At 42.5% G+C, this 12,674-nt stretch overlaps 1 protein-coding gene across 2 annotated transcripts in view; it reads right to left on the bottom strand.

The window, feature by feature from the left end:
* Positions 1–10,938, bottom strand: part of RGS17 (regulator of G protein signaling 17) — a 73,926-nt gene extending 62,988 nt beyond the window's left edge. The window contains exon 1 of one of the 2 annotated variants that reach the window (XM_005150074.3): positions 10,802–10,938. The gene's annotated coding sequence lies outside the window, so the exon portion shown is untranslated. The remainder of the gene's footprint in view (positions 1–10,801) is intronic. The other variant, XM_031049807.2, reaches the window with a different exon arrangement.
* Between the last annotated feature and the right edge of the window lie 1,736 nt (positions 10,939–12,674).

The following is a 12,674-nucleotide window of genomic DNA, read 5'->3' as shown; positions in this document are numbered from 1 at the left end:
TGGCACTCTGCTGGATACACTCTGTACCTTAGAGGATAGGACTCTAACACAATTTAAAACTGTCTCTCACCTACATAACTTGGGGTTTAACACAGAAAAAAAAAAAGAAAAAGGAAATCTGCAGGAGGAGTACCAAGTTGGTTTTAAAACAGATAATGTCTTTAGGTGATTGCACCTAGCAACTGAGAGCACAGGGGACACTCTGTCAAGGTGTCTCTGGGATTCAGATCCCTTGTTGCATGTGATCTCATCGTCCAGCATGGTCTACTTAACAGAGCCTAATTAGCACCTTGCAATCACATGTCTGAAATATGACTGCTGGCTGGCATTGCATGTAGTATAGTTTCTGCCACAGAAGTCCATTCAAGTTAATGGAAAAATGCTTTACACATTAATAGCAATTCAATTATTTGGAGTCTTAAAACCCCTATGAACTTTAAACCAAATGAATCTCATCTACAGCTGGGTCTGAAATAAATCACAGTTTCAGACAAACTCAGCCTTCTTACATAAAAGTTCTCTTAGACCACAGTTACTTGAATTCAAAGAGAACTTTCCCTCCACCTTTGAAGTGACATGCAGTAACTTCTTTTAATTAAGAAATACACTAGATGGCTTACTTGGGCCATTAGCCCAAGGGGATTGACTTAAGGGCAAATTTACTGAAGAACTGATTGGTGGTAACTTATGCCACAGCCCATGCATGTGTCCTTTCACCATGGTAAGCAGAAGGCAATTAATTCAAAGTGTCTTAGGCTAAATTACTAAGAAATATATATAAACATATATAAAGTATATGCTGATATAGATTGATTAAAAACTCTCTCCTGGAACAAGCTCTGATAAAGGCGAAAGATGTGTTGTTAAAATTCAGAGTAATCTGTGGTTAGAAAAGGTATGCTACTTTCATTACTAGAATTAAGTATGAGTTGGCCTATTAGTCCAATCTCTGTTATTACCTGTAAAAATATTTTCTCATGTATAATATAACTGTGATCTTACAGGATCTTTTATCATAAAAACTAGCAACTGAGCCAAAAGAAGTGCACACATAATTTTTTTATACTTAATTTGGTAAAGCTAGGACAGATGTTATTTGACTGACTTTACTGTATTGGAGTTACCTCATTTTATGAGGATGACAGATCTACAGGTAATGGTTTAATGGATCACAAAAAATCCCAGATTGTTTTAAAGAACTGATAAGATGAATGTCAGGATATATACAGAACATATTGTGCTACCTGCTATATGCTTCTATTTTCTTGTCCTGATTGTTAAAATGGAGGGCTACATTGCTCAACCATCCAATGTCTTCATGCTTTTTGAAATCTTTTGCTTACCGAGGATTTTTTTTCTAACACGGTCATAACTAATACTTTTCATATTGATATTCTGCTTACATGTTCACAGGAACAGTGTAATTACATTGGTTGGGTTTTGCTCTGGTCATCTTCAGAATGTCTAAGAATGATCAGAAAAACTGACTGGTGACCCAGCTGCCAGCTCCTGGTTTTGTCCTGGAGAATTTTAGATCTGGAGATTTTCTGAATCTTAAGCTCTCTCTCATGTTTTATATATGAGCATTACTTTGGTAAAAGGGAAGCTGTCAAGCGAAGAGCAAGACAAAATTTTTAATATTAAATTTTAAAATTCTTAATATTAAATTTTGACCCTTGAAATCAACAAGAATTTTGATCTGCATCTTGAACTTGTAGGAAAGATGGCATGATGGACAACTACCTTAACTTACCAGGTCTAAACCCCAAAAATCTGGAAAGCCAGTAACAGTCTTTTCATAATGTGTTCTGTATTTGTTCTCAGTGCTTACCAAATTGTCTAGCTTCTCAAGATAATAACATGAACGACAGTCACCTCCTCTTTCACTCTTGAACTTTCTGGATCCTCTATTTTCCTAAAAATTCCTGAAATGTCACCTGCTTTGGCACATTGTATGAAACCTCATCACAGCATTTGTCACAGCATTATATGCCTGAACAAGAAAAATGCTCAGCAGAAGCAAAGTCACACAAGGTATTTAATTTTTCTATTATATCACGCACATACAAATATGAGCCACTCCCCTTTCCTAAATTTTACACTTGCTTGCTGAATATACTTGAACAATTCTCTCTCCTGCTATGTGTAACTGAAATCAATATTGTACATAAATCATACCCACCTCATCCCACAGATTTGATACAATATTAACAGTAATAAACACATTAAGGACTTGAATGAACTCACTATAATCAAAGCCACTCAATATGAGTTAGGCTAAATACAAGTTTTAAAACTACATCTATTTGAGATCGGTATGAGATGGTTACATTAATATTTTACAGAATATTAGCAATTTGATTACTAAAGTTGGTGGATATATTGTCAATATAAATATGTTGACTTGTTAGTACACAACATTATGATTATGCAATAAAAATTATAAACATTAAATGTATTACAACCTGATATATCTCGGTCTGAAACTAAAAATTGGGAATAGTTATGAAGTAGATCTGTTTCTAACTGGATCCTGTACGAACATGTTCTGTACAACTTGACAAACTTCCCCTCTACTGTCAATGAAATGGAACCATCAAAAATTATAATACTACTTTTTGTAGTAGGCGAATATCAAGGGAACAATATAAGCTAACAATGACAAATCACTGATTTAAGGTGACCAGGTTCCATTGGTAAGTAAATCACAGTGAATATGGATTTATTTTCTTCGAATATAATATTATACACCTAAGGAGAAAGGATGCAGGCCAAAGACAGAGCCTGAAGGCTATATCCTGAAGAGAAGTGATGTGTTTGTACTGGAAGGCTAAACAATTCCACAGCTTGCTCTCTGGCTCTGAGGCCAAATGGTCAATTTAGTTATATTTACTTAATTAGGCTGACCTGCTCTGGATAACAGGTCAGCCTCATACAAGCATTTCTTGGTCCCTGGACTGCAGTAACTTTCCAGCCGGGTCTGAGACCATTCTAACTCTTTAGTGCATAGACAGTCAAGTGCTGATGCAAAAGCTCAGTCTTTTACTATTTTACAGGGACATAACCTGGGACTCTTAACAAGAACTGAGAGCCATGGCAAAGTAAACCAAGTGTTCAGTGCAACCCTATACCAAATAGAGCTGTGCTACCTTGGCAAATTATGAGGAAATCTTGAGACAGCCGTGTGAAAACCATGCTATTTCTGTATTTTTCACTGACTGCTATTGAAACAACAGCTGTGATGTCCTTAAATGAAAAGGGTTATTGATCAATTGAAGTAGGTTTAATAAGAGCTAAGACAATGGTTGAAGGAGTGTGGAACACCCTAGTAAATGCCCTCAGGAGCCATTTAATATAAAAATAGAAAAATTTCAGGAGTGGATTTATCAGTTTCTGTGTAGTCTATGCTGCAAGATCATAGAATCATAGAATAGTTAGGTTTGGAAAGGACCTTAAGATCATCTAGTTCCAACCCCCCTGCCATGGGCAGGGACACCTCTCACTAAACCATGTCACCCAAGGGTCTGTCCAACCTGGCCTTGAACACCACCAGGGATGGAGCATTCACAGCTTCCCTGGGCAACCCATTCCAGTGCCTCACCACCCTAACAGTAAAGAACTTCTTCCTTATACCCAACCTAAATTTCCCCTGTTTAAGTTTTAACCCGTTACCCCTTGACCTATCACTACAGTCCCTAACGAATAGTCCCTCTTCAGTATCCTTATAAGCCCCCTTCAGATACCGGATGACATACAGATAGTAGAAGTAAAATAAGGTAATTTTCTTGCATAGGGTTCAGTGATGCTTTAACAAGATTTTTCAAGTGTCCAATCTCTGTCAGGTATCTCTACCCTATATTGCAATTTGCAGTACAGGCTTTGAGACAGATACTTGATATGGGATGGTTCTGCAGAGAGAGTGCAGGACAAATACAATATAGTCAGTTTTCTGTACAGCAAATGATTGTATACTGAATCACTGTCCAATGTCCAGCTATCAGCTCAAGGCTGACACTTTCATAACTTTATAATTTAAGAAGTTACTTCACTGCATAGAGGTATTCCCTCTATCCTTTTCAAGATCCTCACTACATGAGTACTTCATTTTTTTTGTGGTAGCTCTGTGACTTGATTTTGCATATCAAATAATCATATATAGAATTTTAAAATATCCTTGACTATTCTGGTCAGCACAATACTTACTTTACAGCTGAGACTCTATTATTATCATGCAGAGCTTTTTTACACTGTGAGAGTCAATGTTTATGAAAATACTTAGACACACATAATGCACGTAACTGAAAAAATGCTAGGAAGTAGACTCCAGTTACCAGGTTATCAAGATGCATCAGTTAGATTATCAGACCATTATAAGACAAATGCATTACAACAAAGTTATTTAGAGTTAAGCATCCAAATAAATTGTGAATATATTCTCAAACCATTCTATATGAATGATAAAAACCAGACATTTCACTCCTTTCTTCCCCAAACCATCTTGAAAGCTATGAAATATCCAATCAATATTTTAGGACTTTGCAATTTCTGAAGATAGTAAGACTTAGAAATATAGGTATCTCTTTGGGACACTGAGTAATTAGGACCACACTTTCCACCTATGTTCATTAAAACAGGGCTACCTGTGAAGCCTTTGTACAGAAAGTTATTACTCGCTGTTCTTGACTTTTGTGTGATGCAAATCATTCAGAAAGCACCACCTACACTGCTGTCTGGTACAATGTGAATATCAAAGAGTGCATGGTGCCTGCAGTGCTATCATAATAAGGTAGACTGGATAAGGAGTTCCTTCAGAAGGTTGCCCTCGTTACTTAAATAACAAACAATAACAATGGTATTGAAAATTTACCATACATTTTTTCACTCTAACATAGGTGAGGCACTGGTACAAGCTATGCAGAGAAGCTGTGGCTGCTTCATCCCTGGAAGTGTTCAAGGCCAGGCTGGATGGAGGTTTGAGCAACCTGGTGTAGTGGAAGGTGTCCCAGCCCATGCTGAGGTGAGGGTAGAATTCGATGAGCTTTAAGGTCCCTTCTAGCCCAAACTATCCGATGACTTCTCTCTAATGTAGGCTTTTGGGAGATCAGTGTGCATATGGTCATACTAGCTGGCCAGTGGTACCGTGAGAAATATCAGAAACTCCTGCATCTCCTTGCCACAAACGCATTGCTTCTTGGGGTGCCTAGTGATTTGAGCTCTCTCATTTGAAAGCCGTCTGAACTACAGTAAGCATAAAACTCCTGTGCTAAGGATACCATGACAGCCTTCATCCATGATTCCTGTGGTTTAATTGCCTTATCTCATAGGATTATTTTACTGTAACTGACATGAATTGCTGACAAATGAAAACATTGTTAACATCATACCACAACACAGCAAAACACAACACAGCAAAACATAACACGGCACAGCAGCAGCCCAAACCTTACTCAGCCTTCCTAAAGCAGCATAAAACCAAGTCTTGCTTGGACTGGCACTTAACTAAAATTAAAGAGCAAGGTGACATAATCAATTGACTTTTACACAAGGGAGCTGTGACAGAGTGGCAGTCTCCCTTTAAAGGCATTATTACTCTGGTATACTCTCTGCTGGTTTGTATGTATAGAGTCAGGGCTATATAGAGTGGTCCAGCTTGTGATCTCTCTCCATACTTCAGGAAGCACAGAGCTGGCATCACCGGAGAGAGCAACCAAGCTGGCTTTGGTAGCAGAAGCTGCATAGCTATGCTAATGCATCACTCACTAATTCACTCCCTTTCTTACTGAAGAAACTAGGCTATACATATACATATTATTTTTCCATGGAGAAAGATTATGCAGTACAGACGTAGTGTTTAAGATGTCTGAGTGTCTTTAGGTAATATGTTATGTGTGGCTCCAGGATTTCAGATTTTATTAACCTTTTATTTCTATTCTACTTCCCTACCTGTATTCTCCACATGCATTCTGTCTAGAAATTTACTGATTTCTAAGAAATTGCTGCCATTTGCTGACAAAGTAAATAATGTATGAGAATTTTTGTTGTATGAAATATGTCATTCATATTTTATAAACAAGGAACTTAAAGACAAAGCTATCACTCCAACATTATATGAAGATATGATAGTATCAATCTTAAATCAATTCCATTCTTTTTTTCTTTTTTCTCTTTTTTAATTTAACTCCAAATTTATTAATATACCAGAACATCAAAAACTATTCAAAGCACACCCATCATTTAAATTGAGTTTACATCTATTTTGTATCACTGGAGCTGTGCAAAGCAGATAAAGCATGCTGGGGGATCAAGACCCTCAGCTGGTTTGTAGAACCCATGTTCAGCAAAGGCCCAGGTTACACGGTGGCTGGGCAGGAGCAGCACAGACCCTGAGTTCATCTGTTTGTGTGCTATGAATATTCCCGGAGGCTGCTGCCACAGTCCCCCTGCATGGCTGCTTCCTTTGTGCATGTTAGAGACAGCAGAAGTGCCAAGGGAAACCTTTTGAGAACAGAAACCCAACTTAGCATTGAGACAAAGTCTTTGCAGAAAAGACCTCTCTGAATTGGTTAATTCACTCCTTGCCTGAGGACTGGAGTGAGACGTGCATGAAGCTGCCTATCTCAGTCCAACTGAAGCCAAGAACTGCAGGGGTGCCAAGCTGAGCTACTTTGGAGGGTGCAGTAACCCCTCAGGAGTCAGCAGCAAAGCTACTCATACAAGCACACTTACAGCCTGTATAGTAGCATAGAATCACAGAATCATAGCCATTAGGCTATGACAATTAATAGATAAAACTTAATTATGACTTAATCTGTTCATTTGTTTTCATACCCTATGCACAAGCTTTTACTTAACAGTATAGGAAGTTTGATTACATTATTATTAAGAGTACTGAGAACAAAGAATAGGTCAACAGAAATGCTAAATTTCTTGAAGGATTTAGTTTTTAACTAATTTTAACTCAAGCCAATTATCATGTTAATTTTATGTTCTTAGAAAACTCATTCTGTATTCACAGAATAAGCACTGCAAGTATGGTGAAGATGTATTTTTCATTTCAAAAGCTGAAGCTGAGACCCTGGTACGTGTGCAAAAGAAATCCCTACCTGACATCATGGAGACATGATCAGGAGGCAGATAATAGAACTGTGATGAACAGCTCTGTGACAACTAATACTGTTTCACACAGGACACTTCTAGTGTATTCATAAGAATCTCCATATGTTTCAGATTTAGAGGCATATTTCTTACTCATACAAGTAAGAAAGTGCTATTTAAAAGATACTAGGATTGTAAAATTTATTCAAGCTAATGTATTTTCTGTGAAGGAAAGTTTATATACTCTATATATATCGTTTGCCACATATATATATACACACGCATATATATACATATATGCCACTCATAAGCAGAAAATCATTCTCACATTTAGTCTGAGACTGGTTTAAGTCTGAGACTGGCTGACATCCCGCCTATCCTGTCTTCATAATTATACCACTCAGTCTCTTCTTCTTTCAGTCTCTTGGGTGATGAGGATTACTGTATCTGAGGTTCCGAGTATCTTATTTTTGTGATGGATTTCACAACTCAAATGGGTTTCCACCATTCTTCACTTGTCCATGTTCTGTTGTGGATTGTGTTGCTCCAAGTTGTGCATGTTGTTGATTTCAGACTGTGAAAACTTCTAGGTCTTAGGGTCCAGGCTGTGTTTTTGTAGTACTCTGGTCTCTCATTCTTCTATTATTCTTGTGAGGAATTCAAAGTGGAGGAGGGTAGAGGTGGTGAGATCAAAGCTTACTGCAATGTTGGTCTGATCAATACTAGTGCTTCTAAAGCATGATTCTAACTCAGTAGTACTCTTGGGGAGAAGAACTTCTGTCACAGCTCCTTTCAAATCAGTTCAGTTTTATGGGGCATTTAAACTTATGAAACTGTGCATGTTGTTCAGTATGCACATCCTTATGATGACTGTTACACAGAACAATTAGAAGTTATGCTAATTGAAATGTACAGAGTTCATAGATACATGCCTTTTGACATATCACTTGCATTTTGTATTTAGTATACTTCCTAAAAATTAAGAACTGCATTTTAAAAATAAAACATTTCATCTTTTCAGAGTAGATAAAAAACTGAATTAGGACAGGAAACTTGTCACCAAGCTGTCAGTTAGATTTCGATTCAAATCAATAGTGCAGGGAGTTCATTTTCAACAGCTCATTCTTGAAATGAGTTCACAGGTTCAGGGCAATTCTTTGTGCACAAGGGTCCATGTTGCATAACAAGAAAAATAATGACTATTCTTATTTGTATATTTCAACATAAAGACTGAGGGCTGAATATGGCTTTACACCCCTCCCAGCAGACCTCTCAACTCACCGACAGATACAACAAAGGTACCTGAAGTGCCAGCACTGTACCAGCTCTGGTGAGAGAAGACACCCCTAGCACCTTGCACAGACACCGGATGTACTCCTTGTCACATCAGAAAGCTAAAGAGAACTGAATGAAATTATCAAGCAGCAGGTTCATAGCAAACAAACGGAAGTACTTTTTCACACAAGCCATAATTAAATTGTGGTACTCATTGCCACAGAATGTGGCTGAGACTAAAGTATAAACAGATTTAAAAAAAGGGAGTAGAGAAATTCAAGGGCTTATTAAATACGATGGGTTGGGATCAACCCCAGTTTCAGAAATCCCTGTACTATGGTTTGCTAGAACTTGAAAGGACATACCAGGAAGATTGCTGTACAACAATAGCATTTCTTACATTTTCCTCCCTTAAGCATCTCCTACTGACTATAGTCAAAGCCAGGACAGCTGTTCAACTCACTATAGCAATATTTTTTATCATATGCTTTTAATTAATTTATGTTATTTCAGCTATTTAAAGAGATCTAAGGCCCTGATGGAGAAATGCATTTAATTGTTTAATACTCTCATATTTTAGGGAGGGATGTGCTTGTGTGCACCACAGCCTTTGCGTCTTGGGCCGTAAACATACTGGGGTGGGGCACATGGATCTTTTATTAGGACTTTGCTTCTTCTGATGGTGAACTCAAATAAATATATGTATTTGATAACAGTGATAACAGTGTAACAGTTTCTCCATAAAGATAAAATAATTTGTTTGCCTAAATGTCCTGTGCCACAGGAAAATTCCCTAGTGATTTACGTAAGGATGATGACACTAGCATCCATCAATGCGAAAAGGAATTAACTTCTACAGAACTCCCCACGTTTGCAATGCATGAATATTACATTTGTAGAAAGCTATTTATCACCTGTTACCTGTAACAGTATTGCCAGATGATCTATAACTTACATTTACCTAGCAGTGTATTTGAGATTTCATCCATTTTGCAGAAGCATCTGGCTGCAAACCTATGACACACGTTGGTGAAAATCCAGATACAGAAATGAAGAAACCAAATACCAAAAATCCTGAATTTTACCCCCACTAGTTTTAAGCCTGATGGTGCAGGTAAGGTTTCCTTCTAAATCATCAAGTAGCTATGAACTGTGCATTACAGGATTGACAGCAGAGCAAGCTAGGCAGCCTCAGCTTTCTTAACTGCTGGCGGTTGCATATACCAAGGAGAGGTGAAGAATCGCAGGAGCAGCGCAGCACGCCGAGGGTTTCGGGGCCGGGCATCACTACAGCATCCCCGCAGCACCGGCACGCGGCGGCACCGGGTGTTTCCCCGGGCGCCGGGAAGCCCTGCGCTGTTCGGGGCCACGCCAGCACTGCGCTGTCCCGCCCTCCTCGGCACCGAGGCCGGACCGGGAGCATCTCCGGCCCCGCCGGCCGCGCCCGGCCACCTGCTCCTCTCGCCGCCCCGCCCGCATCCCGCCGACATTTCCAGGGGAGGGACGGGAGGAGGCAGAGGGATGGCGGTGCCGCAGGGTACGGCGGGCGGGGGAGGCTGGGTGCCGCCCGGGTACCGCCGAGGGCGGTGCGGCCGGTGCCCGCGGTACCGGCGGGAGGGGTAACGGGGGAATAGCCCCTGCTGCCTCCCCTCGCCGGCGCGGTGGGGGCAGTGGGCATGGAGGGATAGGAAAGCAACTCTTAATCTTAGAGCAATGACTCGTTTGCTCACCCTCACCTTTCGCGGGCTCTTCGGATTAAAATAATAACAAAAATAATGATAATTAATTACAACCCCTACACACACACACATACACACTGCCAAACAGACTCACGTTAGAGGGAGCGGAAGGTCAAGAGGAAAGGCAGCAGGACCGCTGCCTCATCTAGAAGCTGGCGGCTGTCACACCGCCAGCCCGTGCCCCCGGCTTCCCCGGGGGCGGCCCGGCGCCTCCCCACCCGGCTCCCCCGGCAGAGCAGCTTCCCCGGGGAGAGTCGTGGCACCCCAGACACACATCGGGGGAGGATGGAGAGGGGGGAAGACGGCGGGGGAGGGCGCGGGCAGAGTGCGGCGGCACCTCTCCCCACCCCTTTGTGCACCGCGGGCAGGGACACACACACAGACACACGCACTCCACCTTGCAGCCTCGGCGCCGCAGCCGCCGTTGTTACACACGCATACACACGCTGACACGCGCCGGTCCCCCCAGTAAATGCATTTTCTGTTGCGCCCCACCGCCCTCCATCTATCCTCCCTCTCGCCTCCCTCCCTCCCACCTCTTCCTCTTCCTTCTTTGCCCCTTTGGTTGGTGGGGTTTCCCCCGTCACCCACGTCCCCGTCCCGTCTCCCCCCCTCGCCGTGCATCAGTGTAACGCAGACATGTTGTTGCCGTTTAACACGGTTCAAGCTCAAATGCAAGCGGAGCGCCTTACCCACCCCCGCCGGGCTGCGTGCGGCTGGCGCGGAGCGGTCCCGGGAAGGGCTGGTGCGGCTCGTCCCTAGCGGAGCGGCTCCGCTGCCATCCGCCCAACTTCAGCACCCGGCCGGCACGGAGAGGGAGACGGCGGCGGGCGGGCAGCAAGCAGGGAAGGAGGGAGGGAAAGGAGGGAGGGAGTGGAAGGAGGGCGGTGGAGAGGGAGGGTGCCAGGAGCGGCGCGGAGGCAGGAGCCTCCGCACATGCGCTCTGCCACCGGCGGCGGAGCCCGGCGGCAGCGGGAGTTTCCGCGCTATTCGCTGTCGGGTGAGTCACGGCCAGGCCCGGGAGTGCTCGGCGGGCTCCGCCGCAGGTCCCGCTGGGGACGCTCCCCCTGCAGCCATAGGGCTGTGAGAGCGGCGGGGGACGGGGTCCGCCGAGCGGCAGCATCCGAGCGTGTGGCCTGGAGTGCGTTAGGGCAGGAGCAACACGCTGCGGTGGTAGAAAGCGGAACGCTAGCAGTGCTGCGCTGCTGCTTGGTTTTATTTGTGACCCTCAGTGGGGTGTGCAAATAGAAGAAAAATAAAAAGTAGGTGTGTAAACCACTATCCGACTCTTCATTCTCCTCGTGCAGCTCTTACTGAGGCAGGGATTTAGTGGCTGAGTAACTTTTTGATGTTGGGCACCTCTAGCACGGTGCCTTAATAAAAAATCAATGTGGATCTGTCAGTTGCAACGGTGAGAATCGAGATCGGGATGTTCTGAAAATCTGGCTCTGAATCCTGAATCCTGCTAGTTTGTTTGTCCCAGCTTTTCTAACTCCACTTTATAAATTTTGGCTCAACAGAGAACATAGTTTAGCTTTCCTACTACACCTTAAAAATCTGGAGCCTGATACACCTTGAGGCAACAGCACTGGAAAAATAATGTATTTGGCATCTGGATTGTGTCAAATCATACCACGAATCCAGAAATGTTAATACCTCAAGAGAGAGCACGCTGCTGCATTTACCACTCCACCAACACAATCTGGCAAGATGATACAAAAAGGCACAAGGCTGGATCAAGGTGGTGCTATACCTTGCCAACAACCCATGTTAATTCTCTTCGCAAAACTGGTCTAGATCCCTGTGTATCCCATCTAGATCCCAAAGTGGAGTGCTGGAAAAACCGAAGCCAAAACTGCACAGACATTCGAGGGCTGAAATGAAAAGTATTGGAATAAATTCTTCACTATGCGGGTGATGAGGCACTGGAGCAGTTTGCCCAGAGTTGTGGATGCCTCATCCCTGGAAGTTTTCAAGGCCAGGTTGGATGCGGCTTTGAGCAACCTAGTCTAGTGGAAGGTGTCCCTGCCTATGGTGGGGGGAGCAGGGTGGAACTAGATGATCTTGAAGGTCCTTTCTAACTGAAACCATTCTATGATTCACTGATTCTATGGAAGCAGTCCTGGTGGGCTAACATGCATGAGAGCCATAAGAGCATAGGCATATCCAACAATCTCAGTTCCTGGGAATCTGTATTCAAAACATAACTAACATAACAATGTAGCCATAGCACTCATGGCTGTATGACTTGCTTTTTAACTTCTGGGATAGAGGCTTCAAATTCTGAATCATAAGAACCAAAGTCACTTCCCTGAAAGTCACTCCTCACCAAAGCATCACTCATATTTAATTCTGCTGTTGATCATCATGCAGTTGTTTGGGAACTGAAAGGCATAACTCTACTTGATACCAGAAGTTACTGGCTAACCAAAGACATGTTTGTATCACTGATTTTATATCATGTTCTGTCCAAGAAGGAATTTTGCAGTGTGTCTCCTCTTTGTCTTACAGTGCTCATACGTTACCACCTTTTCCATGGCAAACATCCCCCTCTGCTCCTCATAT

The sequence above is a fragment of the Melopsittacus undulatus genome, chromosome 3, assembly GCF_012275295.1.
Source record: "Melopsittacus undulatus isolate bMelUnd1 chromosome 3, bMelUnd1.mat.Z, whole genome shotgun sequence".
Lineage (NCBI taxonomy): Eukaryota > Metazoa > Chordata > Aves > Psittaciformes > Psittaculidae > Melopsittacus > Melopsittacus undulatus.
This window is presented reverse-complemented; position numbering and strand designations above follow the sequence as displayed.